The sequence below is a fragment of the Amblyomma maculatum genome, unplaced genomic scaffold (assembly GCF_055883805.1).
Source record: "Amblyomma maculatum isolate TAMU_Amacu unplaced genomic scaffold, ASM5588380v1 scaffold_30, whole genome shotgun sequence".
Classification (NCBI taxonomy): domain Eukaryota; kingdom Metazoa; phylum Arthropoda; class Arachnida; order Ixodida; family Ixodidae; genus Amblyomma; species Amblyomma maculatum.
Window position 1 is genome coordinate 1,113,509 of NW_028146755.1, and position 6,621 is coordinate 1,120,129.

A 6,621-nucleotide genomic window follows, 5' to 3' on the forward strand; every position below is an offset into this window, starting at 1 on the left:
AGACTAACCCCTGCCGCAAACGGCGAGGGCATACAATTCCCAGCACTGTAGGGCAGAATCACCCACCCATCTGCCTCCTTGGGGGGGTTTAAGCATGACATGAAGCTAGTGGTAGAGAGAAAGCTGTGAATAATGCAGCGATAGCCTGTTGAGCGGCCGGTTTTCAATCCCCGGTTTTTTATTTAAATTATTTTTTGGCGAAAGGAAGAAGCCCTATACTTTTGAGGGGACGCCAAGGAATTGGGGACACCTACATCTAACAAGGTCAATGCCATGCATTCATGATTTTTTTTTGTATATTGTACATTGGTTTTTAAGAAAAGAAAGGCGAACTCTCGGTGAGTGACCTTCAAGGTTTTGTAGCATGAGTCACACTGGCCGCACACTCGCCGACTACGCGAGGCTCTCCGGTGACTTACAGCGCATGCTCGCGTAGCGATTGATGTCAGTGCACGCAGCTGAAGAGCCTCGCTGCTGCTGCGGCCGCTCGCCGCAGCTGCGAGGAGACGGGTGATGTCAGGAGTAGGGTTATGTATGTCGCTTCATACGCTGTTATCATATACCACGGCCGCTCGATGGAAGCGCGCTAGGTGCGGCCTGCTACGTCGCCCGAAACCGGCGGGAGGCGCCTACTTCCAGTCGCCACCACAGCGGCGCCACCGTTCGGGGACAGCCGCGCGCGGAGAGCTGCGCCTGGCTGCGCTTTTAGGGAGGCGTCGGCGAGGTAGAAGCCTTTTATTTTAAGGATATAAGAGCTCCGCTTCACACAATTTGGCAACAAGATTTAGTATATACTGTCATGTCTAGTGTGACTATGTCAGCACTTAGCGCTTGCTCGGCAAGGATGTATACTGAAGTCTACCCCGAAAAAGTAATAGTGACGGCGGTTCAATAACGCCACTCGATTGGAGAGCTCGCATTACCGTGATGTTGCATTCGGATCCAGTTGTTCGTCACAATAAAATGTGACCCGGCTGTGAACAATTCGAAGCTGTGCAGCTGTCATGGTAGCGTAATGCATAACCACATAACCACTCAACTATGTCGCAAATTCCGTGTGCCATTTTCATACCATTTACTCATTCGTGCATACAGCTTTTATACATAAATTGATGTCAACCTGTTCTAAGCTGCCAGTGCTATCCAATTAAAAATGTCCTACTATGAGCAACCTCTGTGAAAATGCGACATGTAACCAAACTTTCTATCTCATCGTGAGACATTTTACGGTGGATATATGAAGATGTTTATTAGGTTAAATCTAGATGATAACCTGGGACCTTCGACTAGGTTGGAGACCTTAAACTTTGTACGCTAGAACGCTATCCGTCATGGCTTCCCGCATTTTGCATGACCGGACAAAGTAAGCGCGCTTGATAGAGCCAGTCTGCCTCAAGGTGCTACGTATATGCGTCGAAATTTTTCATTACTATTTTTATTGGCTGCTTTCAAACCCATACAATTTTGCTGGTTCGTAATTTTCAGTGGAAGAACGCGCATCGAGTGTTGCTGTTGTGAAACTCTTAGCTGTGATCGCAAAATAATGTTCACGCGTCAGAGCGCAACTGCAGCCGAGATTCAGCGAGCAGCCGAGTACGCTTATTTATTGGCCACACAAAAAAGGAAGAAAATTACCAATCGCAGACGGAAAGCCTTTCTTGAGAGAGGTTTATGCCATAGCCATAAACATCGCTCCACTGTTCAGTTGACATTTCCAGCCCTGCTTGCTATCACTGGGGGCAGCAACTTAACGATAGCTTTCATAGCGCCTTAGCATGGGCACGATCATTGTTTTTATAGATTAGCTGCAGGTACTGTGTACAGTGAGAAAACAATGATGAAACCAAAACTTTACACAGCTTGCTACTTCGCCGGACCTCTTCAGACTTCATCATCCTGTTAATGAAGGTGCTCGTAAGCTGACACAGCTTGATTACTTCCTTTGAGGGGTACATCAAGCCTCCATTGTCCTTGGTTTTCATTAACCTGTAACTGGCCCAGTTGACTCATACTTCCTGCGACAGGCTCTTGCTCGACTGACATGTCGCCTCAAAGCCATTACCAAATATCGCATAAATTAAGCAACAACCTGGCTGTGATAACAAAACTTGGGGTTCTTAGGTCTCCTTGAGGAGCCTCGTTAGAGTGCCCTCACTTTGCTACCTGCTTATTCACCGTATCCCGTAATTGCTGCCTCTGTCGCATATCATTAGAATGCAGCCTTAAGCCACTGCATTATATGAAATAGCACCCTACACATAGCTATATAAAGCCCCTCTTTACCAAAACCATACGAACATGCCCTATAGGATTATAGTGTGCCTAACTTGGGATCTAATAATTCCCATTTCACCCTTCCATCTTATTGACTCTCTCTGGTTTGGCAGCTCCTGCCACATTGAACATGTCATGTGTTCTCATTGCGCCAACGGTGTCTGGCCATATCACAAACTAAAGTGCCTCTTACCAGAAAATATTTTTTTTTTCGGCTTTCCGCCGACAGAGCGGGCACCGGATTTTCTGTGGAACGTGGCTTTTCATTTTATCGCATCGCCTTAAACAGTGTCAACAGTGCAAATAAATGTTGTATGCACAGGCTCCTTTACTTGCAAGGCCACTCAGACTAGCGCGGCGAAATTGAGAACAAATCGCATGCTTATATATAAAAAAAACCTTCGTAGCTTTTTCTGATATCTGCTCGCAACATAAACTACGAGAAAAGCTTCTGGTGCCACCTCATCGTGTTCATCTGCTTCACAACACATCGTTAAAAATCTAGTTCACTGGCCAGCTCCCTTGTAACTAAATAGGTTAAACAACTTGACGGGAACACAGGAAAATAGGACGACACAACTAGCGCGGTTGTGCCGTCTTCTTCTCCTGTGTTCCCGTCACGTTGTTTGCACGGTTAACCTATAATTATTCACCAACAAGTCCAATCTGCTGTCCTTTGTAGCAAATTCAATGGCAGCTGGTAGGGCACTATGCTTCAGCATCTGGACTTTTTAACCTCAGCGCCGCTTTCTTTTCAGAGGAAGCGAGTGCATTTCCACTCCTCGCTGCTGTCTTTGCCTGAAGCGAGCTCAGCAGATAAAATTAGAAGGTCTCTTAGATGTCTATTAAGCGGAGGACGGCGAAAGCCTACCCTTCTCCTATCATTTGCCTCTCATCGTTTGCCACAGTTCGTCATTTCAAGTCGTCGTTTGATATATTGGTCGTTTCTCAGTCATGATGAGTGCCTGCGTAGTCATTGTAGCCCTTATCACTCATAACTAAGCAGGTTACTTATTTAGAATCAGCAGTGGTCATTACATGTCGTCGCTTCACATATTGGTCATTTCGTAGTCATTAACAGTAATGATGAGTCATGCCTAGCTCTTATAGTCATTACCGCACATCGCTAAGCACTTTTACTCATATCTAATTAATTGCGGTCATTACATGTCGTAGTTTGATATACTGGTCATTACAAAACAGTTTAGTTATTATTAACCATTATTAGTGATTAGCATTAGTCATTACCTCGATCAATGTCTACCTATAACTTTTATTGATTACCTATCACCATCAATCTATTCATTCTTAATCTCCCTCCTTGCACGTCCGCTTTTGCGACTGGCACACCTGTGCACAGGTGCGACGCACAGATAACAGGCACAGCTTCTGTGCATAGATTTTACCTCCATGAGCTAGAACGGCTTTCGCCTTAAAAAACAAACGCATCCAGTCTCAACATTAACGTGCTTGCAATAGCGCACACAAAAAAGTTTGGGTTTACCACGCAGACGCGAGGCGAACGCGCCCAGAAAGTAAGCATACCGCGCGCTCAGAGCCGGCGACGTGTCCCCGAACAGTGGCGCCCTCAGCAGAAATAGCGGGCGCAACTGTAAACTCTCCAAGGACGCGCTTGCCCATTGACGGCGGCGCGACGCAGCAGGCCGCACCCAGTGCGCTTCCATCGAGCGGCCGTGCATATACTCTGCACATGGTAACTGTGTACTGTGTTATCGCATGTACTGTGGTATCGAGGTTTAGCGGAGAGACGAGAACTAGGAGTAGGATTTCTTGTCAATAAGTATATGGTGGGTAATATATATAAATTCTATAGTATTAATGATAGGGTGGCAGGCATCGTAATTAAGCTTAATAGGCGGTAAAAACTGAAGGTTGCACAGGCCTATGCACCTACAGGTAGTTATGATGATCAGGCACTTGAAAGCTTCTACGAAGATGTGAAATCGGCAACGCGGAAAGTAAAAACGCACTATACCTTACTAATGGGTGACCAATACCAAGGTAGGGAAAAAGTAGGCAGGAGACCATGCAGTAGGTGACTAGGGCATTGGTTCTAGGAATAGCAGGGGGAAGTTACTGGTTGAGTTGGCAGAGCGCAATAACTTAACGATCATGAATACCTTCTTCAGCAAACGGAATAACTAGAAATGGACATGGAAATGTCCTAACGGGGACTCTAAAAATGAAATTGACTTCATTATATGTTCAACCCCCGCTATTATGCAAGATGTAGAGGTAGTCGGGAAAGTGTGATGCAGTGATCACAGGATGGTGAGGTCCCGAATGAGTAAATCTGAAAAAGGAACGCAACATGTTAGCAACAAAGAAGTCCATCAACGAACTAGCGGTGAGGGAGAGGTCAGAAGAGTTCGGGATTCGCTACAGAATAGATATTCAGCTATAACCGAGGATACTGCCATAACCGTAGAAGCAATAGCCAGTAATTTTAGAGACACCATTACTTAGTGCGCTGTAGAAGTAGGCGGTATTATAGTTAGAGAGGATACCGGTAAGCTGTCTAAGGAGACTAAAGATTTGATTAAGAAACGCCACAGTATGACAGCTTCCAATGCAACAGACCAGATAGAATCGGCAAAGATATCAAAGCTAATCAATAAGCGCAAAGTGGCCGAAGGAAGTATAATAGGGAGAAAATTCAGCATGCTGTAAGGAATGGGGGAAGCCTTAAAGCAGTGAAGAAGAAATTAGGCATAGGCAGATATCAGATGTATGCGCTAAAGGACAAGACGGGTAACGTCATTACTAATATGGAGAAGATAGTCAAAGTAGTCGAGGAGTTCTGTACTGATCTCTACAGTAGCCAAAGTGGTCAGGACCAAAATCAGATTCGCGGTAGGGAAAAACAGTCAGACGTTCCACCAGTGACTAAGGAATAGGCTAAGGAAGCAATAGAAACTATCAAAAGGATAAAGGCAGCTGGAGAGGATCAAATAACAATAGATTTGATGAAGAAGGGGGGGGGGGGAAATATCGTCAACAAAAACTGGCTACTGTGTATACGCAGTGCCCGCTGTCATCGGTGGTACCGGAACCATGAATAGACGCAAACATTATCCTCATTCATAAGGAAGTGGGCGCTAAGGACCTCAAAAATTACAGACCAATAAGCTTACTGTCTGTTACGTATGAGGTATTTACTAAGGTAATCGCTAATAGAATCAGGACAACCTTAGGGTGCAATGAAGCAAAGGATCAAGCAGGGATTCGGAAATGGTACTTTACTCTCGATCACAGGCATACCATCAACTAGGTGATAAATGTTCGAAATATAACCAGCCCTTAAACATAGCAATCATTGATTAGGAAAAAGCATTTCACTCAATAGAAACCTCGGCGGTGATGCAGCCATTGCGAAATGAGAGTGTAGATGAGCCATAGGTGAAAGTGGTGGAAGATATATATAGTGGCTGCACGGTAACCGTAGTTATGCATAAACAAAGTAACAAAATTCCCGATAACACGATGTCCCCAGTACTATTCACAGCTTGCTTAGAGAAAGTATTCAGAGGCTTGGAATGGGAGCAACTGAGGATAATGGTAGATGGAGAAAACCTCAGCAAATGCGATTTGATGATGACATTGCCTTGCTAAGTAACTCTAGGGATGGCCTGCAAAATATGATCGATGACCTAGATACGAAAAGTACAAAGGTAGGTTTAAAAATCAATATGCAGAAGACTAAGGTAATGTTCAACAGCCTCGGGAAGGAACAGCAGTTTACATTAGCTAGCGAAGTACTGTAAGTAGTAGGCGAATATGTCTACTTAGGACAGGTAGTAAACGCAGATCCGGACCATGAAAAGGAAATAACAAAAGAATAAGATTGGATGGAGCGCATTTGGCAAGCACTCTCAGATTATGACTAGCAGCTTACCGGTATCGCTCAAGAGGAAAGTATACAACAATTGCATCTTACCTGTACTCACCTATAGGGCTGAAACGTGGAGGCTACCCAAGAGGGTTCTACTTAAGTTGAGGGCAACAGAGAGGGCTATGGAACGAAAAAGGGTATAGGGTAATATTAAGAGATAAGAATCCTGCTGAGTGGGTCAGAGAAATAACTGAAGTTACTGAAATTCTAGTGGAAATCATGAAGAAATGGGCATGGGCAGGACATGTAGTGCGAAGAGAGGATAACCGATGGCCGCTTAGGGTAACAAACTAGATTCCAAGGGAAGGAAAGCGTAGAAGGGTGCGGCAGAAAGTTAGGTGGACGAATGAGGTTAAGATGTTTCTCAGGGATTAAGTGGATGCAGCTAGCACAGAACCGGAACTATTGGAAAAATATGGGAGAAGCCTTCGTCC